The 22,132-nt window shown below is 41.3% G+C and overlaps 1 protein-coding gene across 18 annotated transcripts in view; it reads left to right on the forward strand.

Moving 5' to 3' along the window:
* The window catches only part of nrxn3b (neurexin 3b), a 394,647-nt gene that overhangs the window by 182,465 nt on the left and 190,050 nt on the right, over positions 1 to 22,132 (forward strand). The window lies entirely within an intron of this gene.

Below are 22,132 nucleotides of genomic sequence, written 5' to 3' on the forward strand. Positions count from 1 at the left end.
GAATATGTAATTCTGATTTGCTCAAGGGCCGTTGATTAATTTCACATAACAGCACTTCTACATACAGAGTCCTTGTCCTGTTTTGTCTAATCCTTCCGGGATGTTTTCAGGAACAATTTTTGTCAAGCAGGAGGGCATAAATTTGACATTACCAGATGTGAATGTTTCAATAGATCAAGGAATTATCTGTGTTTGTTTCTTTTGGAGAAAAGGACATGTCGGATATCTTCTCTACCGTTTTAATTTTTTCGCCATACTTTACTTCAAACAGTCAGAATTTTGTGTTATCTTCTGAGGCAGCCTCGATTAGTAGTTTTGCAGCGTCTATGTTGATTTATTTTAAACCTTCCCCTTTGGCTGCTTTTTAATTAATTTCTTCTCCCGTCCTTGTACCTGACCATGACAGGATTTTGTGCAAAGTGTTGCCCCCAAAAGTTTCTGGACGAGTGATGAAAATTGGCCAGATTTTTAGATTTAAGAATAAGGTTTTTTTGTTGCTGAAACAGTTTCAGATTCGAGCAAGGAAGCGGGAATACATAGTCTGTTTTGATTAATTTCCCATTGCAAAGTGCCAAAAGATGTAATTGCCTAGAAAAGTTGTCTGTGTAGACAAGATATAGCTTCCTTCAAGTTTAGGCATTTTGATGCACAAATAATTCAGAAATCACAGCTAAGCAGCAAACAACAATGAACAAATGACACAAAACATTCACATGGAAACAGTCGCACATTGGACTGAAAATGATTCAAAAAACATCAATGGTCCAAAGAAGAAAAAAAACTCTAAAGCAGTAGTGCTTTTCTTTTCTTGCCATTTTAGCATATCTCTCTCTATGTATATATATAAATATATATATATATATATATATATTTTTTTTTTTTTATATTTTGTTTGCATGAGTTTAAATTGTATTAAAAAAAACTAAGTCCCATCACATCTATGAAGAATCAGTGTCTCCTAATATCTTTCCACTTGTTATAGTTGGTGTGTTTGGTAAAGGGTATAAAATGTAAAATATGCTTCTGCGTCATAATCAGGTAAGTTACTTTTGCTACATCTTGTTTTATTTTCTATCCATAGTTAGAAAGTAATTATGGATAGTATGGAGTATGTTCAAGCTTAATATTCTTTACACAAAATATTTTTTAGCTGAATCAATCAAAAGATACATCACACTGCTGAAACCACGGAATCTTCAATGACGGAGACAAAGCCTCTGCATATCGCAGCATGAGATTGTGTAATTTTTTTCTGGTTATTGCTGTCATGTTTAACACTTGCCAACTCCCTAAATAACATATATAAAAGAAGATGCTCATCCATAAAACTTTGTGTCTTTAAAATCCATGGTAGCCTGGGTTAGCTGGAAAATAACTTGTGACTGAACCAGCCACACGGCAGGCGAGGCTGCAGCATTGTTTACTTGTATCATATTTTCTTAATAGAATAACCAGGTATGTATTCAAAAAGTGACACATTGCTATTGCACACCACTAGAAAAAAAAAATCCCAATAAAATATTTTCAAGTGAATATTAAAAAACTATTGTCTAACTCACTGACTGCTTCCACATAAAAAGATGGAAAAGTTTTTTCTTGTATGAGATTACATTTTTATGGACTGCTATTAACCAAAATAATAAAACAAAATTAAGACCTTTATATAGATCTCTAGAAAGAGTTTGGCCAGCGCACCTTTCACCCCTCCCTGGGAAGCTCCACACATAATTTCTAAACTGACCTCGAATCCAATTTCATTTAATAGTTTTCTCTCTCTCTCCGAATTTGCCGTTGCAATTCCTTTTCAAAGTCTTAAAACTTTATCGAAAAAGGTGCACTAAATCAGTGGCAGAATGGTAATATTTCTGTCCTCCGCAGGCTAATTGAAGCACACTGTAAATGCGCCTGTCACATCGGCTGCTCAGATGGCAGCGACGCTGCAAATGCAGCCAGGTGACAAGCTCCGCACTTAATTTTCAGGCAGCCTCTCACTTGTGCTCTGAAAGTTTCGACACCTCGTCTGCTCTCTCCAAAGTTCCCCTTTTTTCTCGCGCACACACAAAGTAGGACACTGATGCCATTTAGATTAGTGTCCCATGTGACCGATGCTGACATGAATTTGCTGGGTGACAGGGGACCCAATTACAGCGGAGAGCCGATCGTCCACAGACCCCTCCGTTTCAAATCGTCTCCCAAGCGCAGAGCGGGGAATAGGAAAATCTGTAATCGTGGATGTGTTTGTATGAGTGTGACGGGTAATATGTGTTAGTGACTGTAAAGTGTGTCACTGTGGGTTCGCGTGGTTGAGAGTGGGGCTAGGAGACGTACTAGGGTCAAACACATCACTGCTCCGGAGAACGTGATGCAAACTGACTCATGTCAGTCTGAAGACTCAAGCTTCAAAAGCTGACACACACACACAAACATTGGCGTTGTCTAGCTTTGTGGGAACCACTGCGAACTAAGCTTCCCATTTTATACATAACAATAATCTAATTCTGCAATACCTCAACCTTTAGGTAAAGATGGTAACTTCAAAGCACAGTTCTAGGTATTTAAACTCCCTAAAGTTGTGAGGTTCACCATTTGGTCTCCATGAGCTGTACGATCTTGTTCTCTAAGATCTACAGCAGCTTTGGTCCATTAAAGACAGAGCAAGTTCATCCAACTGGCAAAATAGGATATCAATAAGCAGAGTTGAAATGTGCGGTCCCTCAAAGCAGTCGCTTATGTTGCAATAATGCACTTATTGAAATTGTAATGATCATAACACTTCAGCACATCACGCATCTCTGCTTTGCAGGAATGGAGACCACTTAACCTACAGTTCATGTATTGATGTGGGGAAAGGAAACCAACAAACCTGACAAAAACATAAATAAACACCCCAAGGCAAGGGTTAGGGTTAGTTCTACTGGCAGATTATTTCACTTATAGGGAAAAATGTCTTGTTATAATTAAAATAATCAATTTAACAAGTACTTTTTTATCAATATTAAGGAATTATGTACTTAAAAGAAGAATTTTACTTGTAGCTAGAAGACAAATATTGGTAAAATATGACTTTAAATCTATATCGGACAGGAGTAGGAATGTTTTTTTTGGTTTAAGTACGTATGGTTTTATGTACATCCACTTTTTAGGTACGCAAATAAACTTTTCTATCTAATTTTCTCTTTAGTATTTTTCTTTAGTATTTAAACCTTGTACAATCGTTTTCTTTTGTCATCATTTTTAGAAGCATTCCTAATTTTTTGACATGAGTTTAACTTAATCACCAAGGACGAGCCTAAGCTGACTCTAAGGAATGTAGTTTTTCTGTCCAATCATTTTACGTCCGTCCCGTTGTTCTCTAAATCTTTCCTCTGATTGACTTCTGTCTTAACTAAATCTGGCGCAGCAGATTGATCAGCAGGCCTTAAAAAAGACATACCACTTCCTGTGGTGGCGTGATCGATTGTAATCAATCCTCCTTGGCCTGCGCTGCGGCGCATTCTGCAGCTTTGGATTTCGACTGCATTCCGTTTGGGTGAATTGAGTATGTGTCACGCCTGCTTGTGTCCTCGCGTCTTTGTTTATGCACGCTTGCTTTTTTTGCGCAGCACCGTTTGCACTTTTCCTTTTCTCTCTTTCTTCTTCTTTTATTTATTTTTTTTTCCCTTTTGCTCTGCACCGTGGCTGACCGCATTAGCAGCTGTGCCGTCTCTGTTTTATCTTGGGCTATTTTCAAACCTTGTTCACTTCATCGTGCACCCTCTCCTCTGCTCCACTTCTCGAAGCGCCTTTGCAGCAACGTGAACCCTCCCCGCCCCGCCAGCGCACGGAGAGCACCGTTTGTTTCCCCCCTCTCATCCCAAGCGCCCTCGCTTTGGTATACCATACCCCCCCACCTCCCCTCCCCTTCTCACGGAAATGTCTGCCGCGATATAAACGTCTCCCGTCGGCCGGGTAATGTTTTTGAAAGGCCTTGCGTGTGTATTAGAGGGCGGGCTCTGGGAACACGCTGGTATGTCATATGTGTCGTCCCGGCATGAGACAGAGCAGTCGCGAGTGCCAGCCTTTTTTTCTTTTTTTTTTTCTTCTTTTTTTTCTGAGCTGAATTCCCCGGATACAGGATGGGATGTTTGTTTTTTAAGTGGATATTTCACAGAGAGAGTACCGGTGGTTTTATTTTCGGCCGGTTTTCATTTGCTCTATACGTTACTGACAATGATAGTAGTCTTTATTCATTTTCAATCAGGAGTGTCATGAATATGAGACTGGCCTCGGGCCTTTGTCGGCTTGTTACTCGCTCTCTGTTCTGCAGACATGTGCACAAGTGGGCTGTGTACTCTTTGCCTTACTGATTGCAAATCTGTCGTATTAACTCTCATTTCTCCTCCTACGTTGTCGCAGAAAGCATCTGCCTCCCGCACTCCTGTCTTTGAGTACACAAGTAGTCGCATTGCTTGAAATAAAATATATTTTATTAGAATGCTGTGTGAGATCAATGCAGTGACTTAATTTTAAGAGAACAAAGTGGATGGGATGTTTTTTAAAGCTTTTTTTGTTTGTTTTTCAGTAGTGCTGTGTGAAACTTTTCCTGCCTTCTCACTGAATTATCTGTTTGTAGCTCTCACACTACGTCTTAGCAAAATAACTGGAGCTCATCAAACCGAACGGACAACAAACTTTGGGATTCTCATCTGGATTTAGGTATGGATCATCACAGCTCATGAAAATACTTTGTTATAAACCATTGTATTGTAGCTCTGGCTAAAAGTTTTCACCCAAATTGTGAGTCTTGGCAGCCTCCAGCATCTTTACTTACAGAATTACATTACATTAATCTTTTCATGATGAGCAAGATACACCATTATTTTGTAGCTACAAGGACAACAAAAAAAACCACAAAATCTTACAAAGTATTTTTAGTCTACTTTCCAGTGCAAATATCTTAGTACACTTGAAATAAGAAAAAACTAACTCACAGTAACTTTTCAGCAAGCTACAGGAGCTTGTTTTAACTCAACATTAGGTCTGTCGCGATAAACAATAAATCAATTAATCGCACAATAATTAAACCTATCGACCTCATTTTAATTATCGGCTTTATCGTCTCTTTCTGCCTTTTATTCTTTCTCTTGATGATACTGAATGAGAAAGGGCTCAACTCCGGTAATCTCAACTGACCCTCCCTTCCTCATTTCCTTAGTGTAATGTCCAGCATGCACAACACGATTTGTCGGCCCATTTTCAAAACCTGAGAGACACATTAGCCGACAGAAATCCTAGGTATAACGGTTCGATCGGGTTCAATTGTGCTGTGTGGTGTCCAGCCACACAGCCATTATTTTGGACTTATAGCCCAAAATAATGGCTACAAATCCAGTTAACTAATTTTAATATCAGGCATTAATCAATTCTTTACTATAATCTACCTGTGATGCATGTGGCTAGAGTCAGCGTAAAGTCCTGACTGAATGAAAATCATTATAACCTATTTATGTCACGTTAACGAAGAACAGCTGAAAACCTACCGAGTTTATCAACTGCGGTAGCAATTTGGCTCCAGTTCCTCTCCTTGTCATTTCTATATTCTTTTCACAAAATGTTAAATAAATAATGTTTCCGCATATCATCTCCAATGTCCGCTGGACTTCGGGTTGCGCCGTGTCAGCTGTTTGGGATTTCCCTCTGTAATTTCCCCTCAGAAAGCGCAGAGGAGAATCCGCGCTTTCTGATTGGCTACCTGTCACATTAAGCGTTAAGCTCCCAGTCGGGGAAAACCCCTGATTTAGATCGGAGCGGCCACGACATGTATGATCGGTTACGAAATCACCAGCGACAATCTTAGATCGGCCATCGATCTAAGATTATCTTAAGGGGAAAATGGGGGCAAAAAATCGTGTAGTATAAACTATTGCATTAGGTAGTCGGATGTGCCCATCTTCTCTATTTAAATCTAGTGATTACTGAAGGACAAAATAGTACACAGACTTCATAATCTGCACTCTTTTGGTTGAATGCAGTATTTATTTCCACTTTGGATTGATCTTGTTTACTTTTTATTCAAGTACTTTTTTTGTTAATGGAGACTGAAAATCCATTAACACTGGAATTGATTTAGTTTATCAGTTCCAGTGTTACGTGTTCTTTTGAAAATAAAGTGAATCTATCTATGGCAGGAAATAGAATGCATTATTAGTCATTTCCATTAAATCAGTGTCAAAAGGTATTAAAACAATATTATTTTTATCGCAATAATTTTTTTGACAATTAATCACTCAGCAAAATTTATCGTGACAGGCCTACTCAACATTGATAAAAAAAAAAAGTACTAATTCCAGTGGCAAATTATTACACTTGCTATAAATTTAAAATCTGTAAGTGGAAGTAGTACTTTTTAAATCAATATTAAGGGATTATCAACTTGTAACAAGCTCTTGTATCTTGCTGAAAAGTCACTCATAGGTTAGTCTTGTTGTCAAGCATGACAAGATATTGGCACTAGAATCTAGATCCTAAATACTTAGTACAATTTTGTGTTTTTGCAGTGTAGGCATGTTCAGGGATGCTTAAGTATTGGGATATTGTTGTACAAACCAGTGTCTGCTTGCAATTTGCTTGAAAAATTGTTGTATTTAGTGGTATCAGAGTAAACGGGACAGACCAATAATGCACACCTAACATTTCACACTAATTTGTACAAAAATGTTAAAGGTACATATTATTTTTCTTTCTCATCACAGTTATGCACTTTGTGTCGCTCGATCGCTTAAAAATCCTGACGAAAATCTGTGAAGTTATAAATATAAGTAAAGTCAGGATTTGCTGTATTGGTCTGATATTGACACAACTGTTTAAAATTGCCTAAATTGAACAGACACTAGTTAAATTAAAGAACAAAAATGTTAGTCGGCGCTGTAGGGTTCAGTCTAATCCTGCTGACAGTTCGAGTCTTTACCAAGAGACGTGTCCACAACCCGAGTTTGACCCTTACATCGGCAGGGCGCTCACCTCTGGCAACCCCACCCTTAAGAGGTTGGCAGCTTCAGCAGTGATGTATTAGACGGTGCGGTGCTCAGCATCAAGGGAAGGAGGGAGGTCAGGGATTAAAACAGAGAGCAGGTTTTTCTTGTTTTAGTTGGAGAAAAAAGGAAGATGGAGAAAATGAGAGAGAGAGAGATAGAGAGAGAGATAGAGAGAAGGAATAATGAGCGTGTCAAAATTAGCCTGGCTCACCAAGAGAAAACAGCAGCAGGTATTGCTAATGTAATGTTCATGTAAAGCTCAGGGAGTAGAAGGGGCACAAACAAAACCACAGCACACAGAAGACTATAACCAAATACAAAACGGCAATAAAAAAAAAAAAAAAAGATTTTCTAAAAGAAATTTGGTAGATTTTTTTTTAAATTATGTGTTTGAAAAATGTCGGCATTGCGACACGCGTCCACCGTTCCTGTTTTAAACATCCAAGCTTTTCGCTGATAAAACTCAAAATCAATCTTTGCTCCAGATCGCAAAACACTCATATTTTAAGAAAAAAAAACAAAAAACAGGCCTGACTTAATGTTCCATTTGGAACTGGAGCCGTCAAACCTAAGACGAGATAATTATTTAACGACCTAGAGGATAAAGCCATCCACATAATCCCGTCTCAGGATGTGCATCACTCTCTGCTTGCCTTCGTAGCAGCACTAGTCTGTTTCACTTGGTCTAACTCTTTAGAGATGCAAAGTGAACGTGATTAGACTTCCCTCGAGACACTGTTTTTTATTCATCCCACCCCTCCACCCCCCAACTCTCATTTGCAAAGATTCAAGCCCTCCAGCTCTCTTCTTCGCATGTTTTTTTTTTTTTCATTGACGTCTCTGCATGCTCTAGCACCCTCTGAATCTGAGAAGGAATAATTGATAAGGTGGAGATTTTATCACTTTATCTTTTGCATCGCTGTTTATAATAACATTTGCTATCTCCTCGCTAATTACCTCGTGCTTATGGATCACAGGGTAGAGATGTGTTTCTGTCGTTTATGCGTGAGCCTCATAATCAGTTATGGGCCAGATTTTGAAGAAATTCGATGCGTTTGCAAAACGTATAATAATCAAACCTTTCTGTAAATCAACGGCAGGAGATCGATGTTTCATCGCCTCCGTGTTGAACGCTCTCTGCTGTTGGTAATCCGATGCGTGTTTGGGGTGATATTGCTCGTCAGCGTTCCATTGATTTGCTCATCTGCGGCTCTGGAGGAGAAGGCTTGAGTATGGCAGCCATTAGCAATGATTCATCTCGTTAAAGAGCGACTGAAAACCTAAAAAGAAGACCTGGTGGCACGGTGAAGATGATATACAACCAGACTGCGGTCAGACGTTGGGAGTGATGTAATCGAGGTATCCTGAAATGCATCAAGTGTCAAACCTTAATGGCCTTATAATGCGTCTAAAGCTCAAATTTATACATCCATTAAAAGTAAAAAAATATAAGAGTTATATGATCGGTTCAAAGTGTAAGTGGTTGGGTTATTCAAATCATTTTTATCGGTAAAAAGTAAATTCACTGTTCGTTCACTTTAGGACAGTAAAACTCACCAAAAGAGTTATGAGACAGAATAGTCCATTAATGGTGAACGTGTATGTCTGCGCGCGCGCGTGTGTGTGTGTGTGTGCGTGGGCGTGCGTGTGTGTGTGTCAGAAAGAGGGGGGAGAAGGTTCTCCTGAGGCTGCAGTCATTGCAACTTAACTTAAAAATGTCCACATGCAGCAGTAACAGTGTTTTTTTTTGTGATGGTAAAGAATATTCTTAAAGCTTTTCTTACTGAAAATTTCCACTATTTTTTGGTGTTTATGTACCAATTGGAGTTAGAACTGCTGCACAGCTGAATCCTACAACAAGTTAGAAAACTAGTTTATTAAAAATGTCATGAAATGTTATTCCGTATTTACAATGCATCTATCATAGTGGCAGATAGTATTTAAGTCCTTCAGTTGTTTGAGACATTGCTTAAATTTTAGGTTACTAGCCATCAGGATAAAACCCTTTTTTTTCAGGTATAATTCTGTATATATGTCAAATCTTTGTGCCTAAATACGTAGCTAAGCTCAGTGAGATTCACCAAAACTGAATGTTCTGTTGCCGCTGGTGGAAGAGGGGTTTGCTGGGCTGCAGTCATGGCAAATTAACCTAACAGGGAAACAAATGCAAACACAGCAGCAAGAGCCATGCATTTTTTTTCCTCCATACATCAGAGAGGTTAACAAAGTTATGATTTGCTCTAGGTTTACCACGGAGGAGCGCAGACTGAAAAAGATGATGGAGATTACGAGAAATATCTAGTGTACGTTCTGAAGTTAGCACAGCTGGATTCCACAGGAAGTGTGAAGTTCACAACTCAAATTAGCCATTGCTGTACTATATTGGCAACCCTGTTTCTTTTTTTTTTGTTTTGTTTTTTTTTGTCGTTTATAAGGATATTACTTCTGTTTTGGCAGAATGTCACATATATAATGTGTAATTCTAAGAATCCCCCCCCCTCTCCTGACTGATACATTTGCATAATGCAATCATTGCTTTCTAAAGGAATGCAGATGGGTAGATGTGGGGAAGCTCCTGTTATTATACCTGAACTTCATTTCAGATTAATCAGTTTTGCTAGAATTGTGGATTTAAGACTAGATGCTGCAGCTGAATTAAGATGTTCTAGAGTGTACACACTTACGCAATAAAGTTAATGAAGACTTCTGTATTCTGTGTAATGAGGTTTGTTTTTAACCTCATTACATAGTTTGAAAGTATTCATCAAATATAAAACTTTCACTAAACAAATACTATTAATTTGAAATTGCCATATGTATCCTTTTTAGCAACGATTTTCGAAACAATTGGGCACTTTTATTGCTAAAGTTCAGTAGGCATTTGTACATTTTTCCATTGACATAATGGCACTTGCACGATTTGTGTGACATAATAAATCTTTTTTATTAGCGCTGATAGCAGCGCTAATAAAAAGGCTCTTCAGGCTTGTTGTCATAGCAGAATGTTGGCTGTCAGTTCAAGAGGAGGATAAATGGAAAACAAAAAACAGCAGCTGCCGTGAAATTGGAATTACTATAATTGTTAACCTTTAAGCCAGAGTTGCCACTGATGCACAGCTGGGTGCCACGGGAAGTTAGAAAAGCATCAGTTAAAATGTCCATCTGTTGGTTTGCAACCCAAGAGAAAAACAGACTGGAGCCAGCAGTTGTAGAGTACTCAATATTTTTCTTTTGTCTTTAGTTCAGTTCAATTCAGTTCAGTTCAGTTCAGTATACAGCATGGCAAATCAGGTTACAACAAGAAGAGTGAGAAAAAACCCCCTTTCACCTGAACCACCTGGCTCTTAAATGATTGGCTCCCACCAGGACTAATTGGAGGGGTGGAGACATTCACATTTTCAGACAGAAACAAACAAACATTTGCACTAAACTATTCCTAAACAATGTCTACAGTTACAATTAACTCAAAAAACTATCTGGGCCCAAACAAAATTCAAAATACATCTCTCCTCCCTCTCAGAAAATGGATTTTCCCAATGAGGCTGATTGGTATCACCAGGTCCTTTTCAGCACTGCTCATGGGCGCGCTTCCATGGCAACACATGATCAGGTGACCTCAAAGAGAGAAGAGGATTAAAACAAGTAAATAAATCAAAGTACTTCCCAAAACAATACATTTACACAAATAAATTAGAATTTATAAAACACAAAAACAGCACCTGTTAGGGAGGGGGCAAATCCCTCACACCATCTTTTAAAGTTGAGATTGTTTCATGTTTTTTACCATAACATTAGGTAATTACTGTAGTGATGCATATTTGTATGAAAAAAAGCTACATTTGATGCTTCAAGAGTTTTCGTTCAATTTCCTCCAAAAACCAGAACATTGACGTTATAATTAAACACCTCTACAATCATGCAGACATACCTTCCCCAGTCAAGGTGTTTATAGCTTCTACCCTGCAAACTGGTGAATCTTTCATCTTTCTGCCAGTTTACGTTTCTTCTGACATTTACAGCAATTTAGTTTGATTCGCCAATAAGCGACCGCCCTCCCATCTCTGACAGATTTCTCGATAGCGCCGTGCGAATACTTCATGCATTTTAACATCACCCTCGACTACGGCAAACAGTGCTAAGAATACACTCCGGCATTGGTAGCGTAAGTCGCTCTGAATGCACTCAGTCGGTGAATAGCACCAAAAAGTGATGATTTAGTATCTCCTTTTTGGCAGTGCGGCAACCTAAGCTCCTCTAATCACGGAGAACATCCCTGGCTGGCGGAGCGTTCCAAGCGATTCTTAATCTCGACTTCCATGATCCTCCGGTTAGAGCAAAGCCACCTGGCTTCTCCGAACATGTGCCAGGAAACACAGAGAGGCAGCACAAGGTGTCCTATCTGACAGCTGACTGTGCTCTTTTTTTTCTCAGGAAAGTTTATTCTACTTACTCTCCACTTTTGTCTCTACTTTCTTTTTTTATTTTTTGTTAATCTTTTTTATTTTTTTTACTTTTCCTAGCTCATTTTCGCCTCACAAGGGAGAGACACCAGAGACTCCACTGTACATATATTTGGCCTATCACGATAAGGTGTCGCACGTGCTAGATTGCCGTAAGGAGATAATTCTCACTTTGCTTTGTCTGAAAAGGCAACCGAGCGCGTAAACACTGGGATTTTTTTCTGTCTTCTTCTCCTTTTTCCGTGGCAGGCAAAATTATTCCACTGTTCTGGGCGCTGGGTTGTGTCTTTCAATTACATTTTTACTACCGTGTTCCCCCCCAAAGGTAATTGAAAAGAAGAGACGCTAATGTTCTTTTGCTTTGTTGGTGCCGCGGTGTCGCAGTGCCGACCCCGAGAGCTTACATCACGACGCTGACCTTCTGCTAACTGGCTTATTGTACGTACGAGAGGAGACGGGGGGAGGGTTTGGGGAGGAATACAACTTGCGGGACCCTCAGCAGAGTCAATATGCTGTTTTTCTGCTCCATTTCTGCTCCCCCCTCTCCCTCTGTGAATCACCGGCGCAGTTATATAAATGACTTTAAAACACGTTGAGACACCATCAAGAGAAATTATGCAGTCACGCCTCATTTAACGGTTAGGGGGGCCGCTGATTTTGTTTGGGCTCAGCAGAGTCGCTGTCCGTCGGATGCGTCGGTATCCCCAGGACACACCGGCCCGACACGCGCACGCTCTCGGTGCAGCTGATTGTGCAGAAGGCGAGCGTTTGTAAATCCATCTGAATAGGTGGCTGCGGAGGCGGGGTGTGGGGGAACAGATTTTTAAGGGGGCCACTGTGAACGAGCAGCTTAATTTCCCGCACCCAAAGGTTAATTTGCTCGTATTGCTAGAGAATACTTTTGCACAAGTGACTCTTGACCTCTTTACCCAGAAATAAATACTGACAACACAGCTTTGCTAAGAAGGATTTTTTTTTCTTTCTCTGGATTTCATGGCCGTATAAATGAATCTGGTGGCGCTAATCGGGTGTAAAAAGTTCATGTCTCGGCCAAGTGGGGATTTTATGATATTTCTGCTCCAGGTGCAAATGTTGAGATGTCATTAGCTCAGATGTCACTTTTTTTTGTTTTTTTTTTGTTAATTAATCTTTTTCATTTTGCAAAAGAAATTGCAAAAACCAACCCCATTTGCTCAGTAATAATAACTTCTTAAAGCAACACAAAGCTTTCCGCCGGAATGACAGCACGACGGTTGAAGTTGGATGCTGCAGAAAGAAATCAAAGGGTTTACTGGCTGTGGAAAAAGCCAGAGGGTACAGTAGATAAAGCAGTATAGAAGATTGCTCGGCGATAGCAGCTGATATGTCACATAAAAGTGGGCTGTGGGGTGTGAACAAGAGCACTTTATATAATAGCAGACAATGTAATGTAGTTATTCAGTGTGCTGAAGCAGTTTCTCCACATTTTATATGAAATATTCACCATGCATCTACACTTTTAGACATGAAATAAACCGCCACCTCAGGTTTACGTTGGAGACAGATTGAAAAATGTTGCTTAAAAAATCTTTTTACATTTTGTATTTTAGATGCTCCATAAATCCTTTTAGTTTTAACTTAGAGCCCACACTCATAAATTTCTTTGTGTCAGTCTCCAAAAAATTATTGGCTAGATGGACACTGCTGGGATGGATTGATAAAGACTATATGGATGGAGGAAATAAATGGGAGAAAACTCATCTCTCTCATGTGTAAACACTGTACAAAAGAAGAAAATTTGGTTAGTATGTACTGAGAAAAACTGGATAAACGATGTCTGAAACTATCCATCCATCCATCCATCCATTTTCTACAGCTTCATCAGGGGTCGGGTCGCGGGGGCAGCAGCTTCAGAAGGGAGGCCCAGACTTCCCTCTCCCCAGCCACTTCTTCCAGCTCCTCCGGGAGAACCCCAAGGCGTTCCCAGGCCAGCCAAGAGACGTAATCCCTCCACCGTGTCCTGGATCTTCCCCGAGACCTCCTCCCAGTGGGCCGTGCTCCGAACACTTCACCAGGGAAGCGTCCAGGAGGCATCCTTACCAGATGCCTGAGCCACCTCAACTGGCTCCTCTCAACGTGGAGGAGCAGCGGCTCTACTCTGAGTCAGTGACTCTATGCTGAGTTCCTCCCGGATGACCGAGCTTCTCACCCTATCTCTAAGGGAGAGTCCAGCCACCCTGCAGAGGAACCCATTTCGGCCGCTTGTATCCGGGATCTCGTTCTTTTGGTCATGACCCAAAGCTCATGACCATAGATGAGGGTGGGAACGTAGATCGACCGGTAAATCGAGAGCTTCGCTTTTTGACTCAGCTCTCTTTTCACCACGATGGACCGGTACAGCGCCCTTTTCACGTCAGGTGCTGCCCCAATCCGCCTGTAGATCTCCCGCTCCCTTCTTCCCTTAGTTGTGAACAAGATCCCCAGATACTTAAACTCCTCCACTTGAGGCAGGACGACCCCCTTGACCTGGAGAAAGCACTCTACCCTTTTCCAGCTCAAGATCATGGCCTCGGATTTGGAGGCACTGAGCCTCATCCCGGCCCCAAACCGCTCCAGCAAGAGCTGCAGATCATGATTTGATGAAGCCAACAGGACCACATCATCCGCAAAAAGCAGAGATGCGATGCTAAGGCCACCAAAACGGATCCCTTCAACACCTCGGCTGAGCCTAGAAAATCTGTCCATGAAGGTAATGAACAGAATCGGTGACAAAGGGCAGCCTTGGCGAAGTCCAACTCTCACCGGAAACAAGCCCGACTTACTGCCGGCAAAGCAGACCAGACTCTGACACCGGTCATACAGGGACCTGACAGCCCGTATCAAAGGGCCCAGTACCCCATACTCCCGGAGAACCCCCCACAAGGTCCCCTTGGGGACGCGGTCGAACGCCTTCTCCAAGTCCACAAAACACATGTAGACTGGTTTGACGAACTCCCATGCACCCTCCAGGACCCTGCTGAGGGTGTAGAGCTGGTCCAGTGTTCCACGACCAAGACGAAAACCACACTGCTCTTCCTAAATCCGAGGTTCGACTATCCGACGGACCCTCCTCTCCAGGACCCCTGAATAGACCTTATCAGGGAGGCTTAAGAGTGTGACCCTCCTGTAATTGGAGCACACCCTCCGGTTCCCCTTTTTAAACGTCTTTGAATTTCAGTTTTTTCCCAATGTCTCTATTTTTGAAATATCTGGAGAAACCACGTAAGAAGTAAACTATCCCGCCATGTCTGCTTTTTATGTGGTGCATTTGCAAGGATAACCAAAGACTTTAATTTACAAACATCTCCGTAAATTTGATGTTAACGTGCCGTTTTGCTTTGACTCGAGGAATGATGCAAGTTGATGTTGAAACTACTTTTCAGGCTACGGTGACATCTCGGTGCACAGATACTGCCAGCGCCAGCTAGCTGTGTAGCAGAAATTTATAAACAGGAGAAAATTATTCTTACAGCACAGTGTAATCCATGATGCGAGTCACTATCTGCATCTGATTTTGCTCTCTCTTCAGTCTTTTCATTTAGACGCCGTACGTTACAGGTCGATACGGTTTAGCTAGCTTGCCAAGAGTAAACAAAAATTTGATCGGGAAAACCAAAACCGCCTTAATTACATTTCGGATCCCGTCCATTTTGTTTCAAGTCACAGAGAGACCCTTTGATAGTACAAATTATTCATTGAATTTGTACTATCACATGACCTCGAAGTTCAGCAAAACATAATGGGTCATTTGGGATTTTTACTTTACACTTGTGGTCCCTAAAACTAATCCCATTTGAATAGTTTTGCTGTTGTCCTGTACTGACAACCCAAACAGAGTTGATGACATTTGCACTGTAAACATGCGATGATGTGCCGTATTTAACTTGCCGCCCTGCTTTCCATCAACATGACTCATTAGCCTTCACAACAAAGTGTCCAAACACGGTTTAACGGGCCGACGGTTGTGAATAAAATCCCCATATCTTCAAAAATTCTTTCCAGCTGATTTGATTGCTCACATGACACTAGATCTTTTAGATTTGCTGAGCTCAACTCAATGAAGCCTGTCAAGCTACTGATTTACTATTAATTTCCATTTTACTATGCTCCTTCAGAATCACGCCGCTACCCTGACACAGTGCTACCCCCCCCCCACCCCCCACTGAGATGTGTTGAGATGGCAGATGAAAAAAACAATTTTTGCTTTTCTCTGTCTCTCTCGCTCTCTCTTTGGTGCTCACTGTTATTCCAGAAGCTTCTTATCATTTAGCTTTCTGGAGAAACCATATCAGTTTCGTTCGTGTGTACATGCGGATGCGCCTCAGATCGTATGCTCAGCATTCCTGAGACGGCGCATCCTCATGGAACCTCCAGTCGTGCAGATTGACGGTCGAGATAGATTTTCTAGCTGGGTGCGGGAGGGGGAGAAAAAGTCAGAGTGGGGCCATAAGGAGGGAAATGATATGTTTAATACATGGGGGATCTGACAGATTCAAAGTGTAGACACACATTATCTGGTATCTCTATTTCACTGCATAATGACGCCAGGAGAATACGTTACGCTCTGGCTCCGTATAGGCGCAGTTTAATTCTAATGGATCGTCCTGACATTAAACACAACATTCCATTAGTCTCAATACATTTGCTTTAGAATGGTTTGCGACACAATGCTGTGATAAGTTCACAGTAGTTGTTAGTCTACCGTGTTATGCCTATAGAAGTGTTCTTTTCAGGGAACAGGATTTTTTTTTTTTTTTCTGAAAATGAGCATCGTCTCCCAAGGAGTCTGTTGTGGCGGCTGGAAAGATTTACCGAAAATATTGTGACGATGGAAAAATGTTCCCTGTTATTTGATTCTTTTTGCCAGCATAGGTTAGAAGACACATATTTTTCTATTTTGCTTCTGCTTTAAGCTTCAGATTTTATTTAATTGAGAAGTTTCATGTTTCGGAGCCAGAAAACATGATAATCTTGAGTCTGTGAAACATAAAATTAAACCCAATTTGCAATTTATTGCTGAAAAAGTAGTAAAGAAAACACAAATGATTTGCAAAATAAAGAAAAAAAAACTTTTATGAAAGTCAGCTTTGTTGCATCAAAGTGGAGTGTTTTTATTTTATTCTATTTTTTATTTTAAAGAAGTATCACTGGCACTTTTGTGTACCAGAGTAACAATTCTGGTCAAAAATGGAGGTTTCTGTCTGAATGCTGCCAGAATTTTGGGGGGGTTTCTTCACCGTCCTCTCTGTCCTATTTCTTCATCACAAGTAGTAATTCACCACTGAGGCAAATTACAGGAGTGCTTTCAGTCACCAGGTATGGTGCTGGTCTTTTAAGTATCTCAGGTACTGCTCTCGTAAGTTTTTTTGTTGTTGTTATTTTTCAGCAGTAATTTAAACTTCATTTTACTACAGACATAAACCAGACTGTGTAGAAGATTGATTACAAGCTTTTATTATAAAGCTTAACTATTAAATTTGCTTAATAGAAACAGAAACACACCAACTTTGAATAAAAACACTTTATTTATTAAATAAAATTATTGTGTGGAAATTAGTGTAATTCAAAAGCTGCAATGGAAACACTGTTTTTTGTATCACATGAGACGTGATCAAATACCGGATGTTACTACAGATGGAAAAGCTGAAGAAGACGACAGGAAGTAGGAGAATTTTTCAATGACATTACGTGAACAAATGTATTGATATGTGACTTTAATTGCGTTTTTTTATTTAATGGAAACATCTTAATGTTTTGCACACATTTGCTGATTTGCAGAAGAAAAACAACCTGTGTGTGACAGTGAAAACAATAAAGTTTCAGCAGAAGACTGTCCTGTTCTGGTGACACAAACCTTAAAGGGGTTCAAACATGGTAGGCTGTTGGGTCTAGAGACGAACACTTGCTCTTCAGTAGCACTTCAAACTGGATTTTACTGCTTTCTTAACTTGCAAAAAATACGCCCATCGATCCAAAACAGGGACTTTTACAGCCTTCTTGCAGAGGTAAGCTCTCAACAATCAGGAATGTATGGCAATCAGTGACTTGCAGAACAACAAAACACATTCATGCATGTGTATAAGTCAACATTATCAAGTTGAAGCAAGAGATTTTTATTCCTGGTTTCTATTTTCGGAATAAAACAAGTTGAGTGGCTTTTTTTTTTCTTTTTTTTTTCTTTTTCCTCCAACGTGCTTATTAGCCTCTGCTGCCCCGGCGCACCTGCTAGGATCCTTTTTTCCAAATGCAGAGGTGTGCTGATTGGGCCTGTGCAGCATGTAATGAGTCTTTGTGTACCTGCACGGAGCTGACAGAGCCTGCACGCTCCGAGGGGTCCGCAATCAGAGGGGAGAACCTGTAATTCCAACTTCTGACTTCTTTGGGCCGTGGTGCGTGCTGCGCGGCTTATGTGCGCGCTCGTGTGTTCATGCGACTGCCCATAAGTGGCAGTTATTACAGGCTGTGTCCTCGCTATTCAGCGCAAGGGTAGGAGGGCGTCCACCATCTCATTTTGGTCAGCACCCCAATCAGACCTAGCCGACCACCCTCTGCAGGGTTAGCCGTGTCTTCGGATCGTGTGTGGGTGTGTGGCGCCGTGTTCGTGTTTGAATGTACACTCCAGAGTTGGCAGATTGGGCGGGTTTCCACCCAATTGGGCTGCTTTTGGCTGGAAAACAAACCGGCTTTGGGCGGGTTGTTAAAATTTGGCCTGCTTTTCCCAACATTTGGCAGGGATTTGAGGAAGCGTTCAGAGGAAAATACTTGCGAAATAGTTGTCATAGTGCGGCAGAAGAGCACAAAACTTTAAATTAAATGCCATGCTATTTTAGCAGTAGTAACATTTAATCAGATTAATCGCGCTGTGATTAATTATTATTAATCACCATGCTTGAAATGCAAAAATGCACCTATTCCTTTTATTGTGCCAGATATGTCGGTTTTTCAGCTTTTTACATTCTGAACAGTTTAAAAGACGTAATTTTGTTTCAAACGCAATTTCTAAATGCTACCTTTAAACTGGTTGTGCTTCAGTGGAAGGATAATTCATCATTTCTACAAGTAGGCTAAATTCTACCTTGGTTTTTCCATCACCGCGTTTTCTGAAGTGAAATTTACCGTTGAGCACACCAGTCTGACTCAACTCGCTCTTCTTTTCACTCGTGTTTGTTGTTGACCGCAGTACAAGACCGCTCTGCTGTGAACTAGTGAACCCCCTGCGGGAGAGAGGCTTTTAGGCAACCTGCTTTCTGGAGTGGTTCCCCAATCCAGAAAGTGTTTGGGCACCAAAGAAGAAGAAATTACAATATACATTTTTTATTTTATTTATTTATTTTTTGTCCCCTGAATGAGTTTGCTTCTACTTGTTTGCTTGTATAGTGGAGTAGGCGTCCCTTAGTTGCTGCTGAGTACTGGCAGACTACATTACCTGTTTTCTGCTGCAAAGCCAGGAAAAACAAAAATCAGATAATGGCTTGGATTTTTTTAATTGGCTGTAAGGAGGGAATAATTCCTATAAGAAACACAACTGCTTGCATATTTATATTTCAAGTTTTAGAAAGTTCGGCAAAATGTTTAATTGTGATTAATCACAGACCTGGAGTGTGATTAATCTGATTAAACTTCCTAATCAATAGTATTTACATAAGACAACATCAGGAACATGAGTTTCATTAGAGGTTGAGATTTAGGATAAAGTTGTGTGGTTTACATTGTTTGTTTTTTTGGGGGCTCCAAACTGTCGATCAGATCTGGCAACCCGGCCTCCCTCTGTATCACAGTTCACCTCTAAGGCTGATGGCCAATCTGGGCAGGCGTTCCTCATTTTACATGTTGTTGGCCTTGACGAGGAGATGCTTGACGACGTGTGCTAGAAGATAAAAATCAACAGACAGAACATTAATATTCTCCGGGTTCGTCAGGCTCATTTAGGCACGTGGCACGCTTCATTGTGTGGCCTCTGACACAGATGATTGCGTGGGCAGCTATGCAGTTTTTCCTCATAATTACTTTTTGCCATGCTGCTCTTGTCCATTGTCAGCCTCAATAAGGCACAGGTTTTGGGGGGGGGGAGAAAAGAAAAGAGAGTGAGAGAGGAAGGGAAAGTGAGACGGCGAGGTGGAGATTTAGGCTTCTTGTTTTTCTTCCCTTTTAAATCCTTGTGAGCAATCCTCAAACCCCGGCGCCGCGTCGGAGCGCGCCGGTGACGCCGGCTATGACGACGGCTTCATCTGCTGAAATTTTACTGCTAATTACACCCGGTTCAGATTTACTGAACTAATCAAGCGAGCGCAGAGGAACCAGGCACGATTGGGATGCTCCATAAAACCCATTAATTAACACATTTAAATAACAGCCACAATCATTTTTTTTTTTTTTTTTGTCATAGCAGATTCCAAATGTAAAAAAAACTCACATTACGCTAATTTCCATCGCACGTCGGTGCATCAGCTTCTCAGCGGATCGTGGTGGCAGTTCATCGCCGGCACTCGGCCACATACATGAGTTCATAAATATGCAATGCTTCCAGGAATTTATGAGCGCATGGAGGATAAATATATATTAAAAATGCCCGGGTGCCGTCGCACATCCGCGCTCTCTCGATTTGCCTCGTGCACACTAATCAACTACCCCTGGAAAATAATGGAACAATAATTCAACTCCATCCCTGACAAATGCTCACATTTTCACTTTAATCTATTTGTCTTTATCTCACTCCTTCTTTTGGTGCAGAGAGAGACGGGGGAGAAAAAAAAAACAAAGTTGGCTCAGGGAGAGCATCTGTGCACGAGGCGATGTTATTTTAATTGAGTGTGCTGAGAGATGAGTCTACTTGGAGGTGCTTTAATTTGCAGGCATGGCTAAACATATGTAGCATCATAAAGTAACGTAATGGACTGTCCACCGGCCAAGCAAATATTCCTGGAAACTCGACAGGGATAACTTGAAGAGTAAATCTAAGGAGCATTTTTATGTGACCAACTTTAGTTTGTTCAATGCCTTCGCAGCAACCTGGCGTTCTTCTTTTTTGTTCTTTGTATTTATTCCTTTGAGCGTTTCAGGTTTTTGCCATGTAATCGTAAACCCAAAAGTGTTTTTGTTGGGGGGGGTTTTAAACGGCAGCACAAAAGTGTGACAGAAAAAAAAAAAAGTGTGTTCGTCTGCAGCCCACCGCACTCTGATGCCCCTAAATAAAAGCCAGTGCAATTAAGGTCAAACATAATTTGTTGCTCAGTTTTATACTAAATTACCCATAATTCCATTGAATTAAAGTAAAGACATAATTGGAGGTTTTCCTAGGAACTTTGATGCGTGGGAAAAAAAATTTTATCTGTGCATATGCTACATAATTCATGATGCTTCCACTTTTACAGTAAACCACCTTTTTCAAAGTTATTTTTACTACATCTTTAGAAATGCTGCAAAATGTGTCGTTTTAGTCTTACTGTAACCATGTGTGTGTGTGTGTGTGTGTGTGCGTGTGTGGGAAGGGGTGTGCGTGTGTGTGTGTGTGTGTGTTTCTGTGTTTGTGAACCAAGGAGTGAGCCAGATAAATTCAAGGTTAACTGTTGTCAAACCAGCCTCCAGGCCATGGCTGTGTGGTCGACGCAGGAGCCATGAAGTGCTCCCATAAGAGAGGGCGCTGAGCCCAGCTCCAGCTGTCGAGCCGCACACACACGTACGCACATGCACACACGTATGCACGCACGTCCTCCTGACAACACAGACATATGTCACAATCCACGTCCGAGCCACAACGGGGCGGCATGGGGGCGAACGGCGGCGCAGAGGCATCGGCCGTAAACCCTCTTCCGGATGAGTTCAGATTAGGGGGCGTGTCTTACACTGCTGTTGTGACAGCGATGGGGAAACGGGAACACACACTTATACACACACACACGGGGTAAGGTCGAACCCCGTCCCCTCCGTGTCGGCAAACAGGAGCTGGCAAGGTGAGCGCCGCGTCTCTCTTTCTGCACTGGCACGCAAATGACAGATGGAGCCCAGGTGCCATTAGGCAGACAAACGACGACTTCATTAGGACGTGCCACTGGCAAATGATGAATGCTGCCCTCCCCGAGCCATATTTGGAACGAGATAAGAACTGGAAGAGAAGATGGGAGCTGCTATGTAGGTTGTTTCAGGAGAGCTGCCATGTTTTTGGTTTCAGATTTGAGCTTTTAGGCCATCGTGATGTAAATAAGGGCCACGTAACATCCAAGAGAAATTCATCTTTATGCGTGTATCTGTTCAGATCTACAATGTTCAGTTCTCTAACACGGATATTTTATGTTACTAATGAGGTAGTATGTTTTTTTTTAATTGTTATTATTGGAGCATTAGGCAACTTTGATGATTTTTTTTTTTTTGTTAAAACCGTCACTAAGTCGAAACAGATAATCAACCACCCCTGTCTTCGCCCAGTGCTAACTAGGAACAACCAATCAGAGCCAGGAGGCGGGTCTTAGTGTCGTCAGTCATGCTTGTCACACTCTCCCCCTTGCTCTCTGTCAGGCTCTTCCCGGCAGCAGAGCCTACCGTGAATTCTAAGGCTAGTTAGCATGCTGAATAAACAGCTTTCCTGTAACGCTGAATTGTTTCTCCTCCATTGGCACATTTAGCAGCGCATACACATGGTTGACT

This window comes from Poecilia reticulata, chromosome 21 (assembly GCF_904066995.2).
Source record: "Poecilia reticulata chromosome 21, P_reticulata-male-v2, whole genome shotgun sequence".
Lineage (NCBI taxonomy): Eukaryota > Metazoa > Chordata > Actinopteri > Cyprinodontiformes > Poeciliidae > Poecilia > Poecilia reticulata.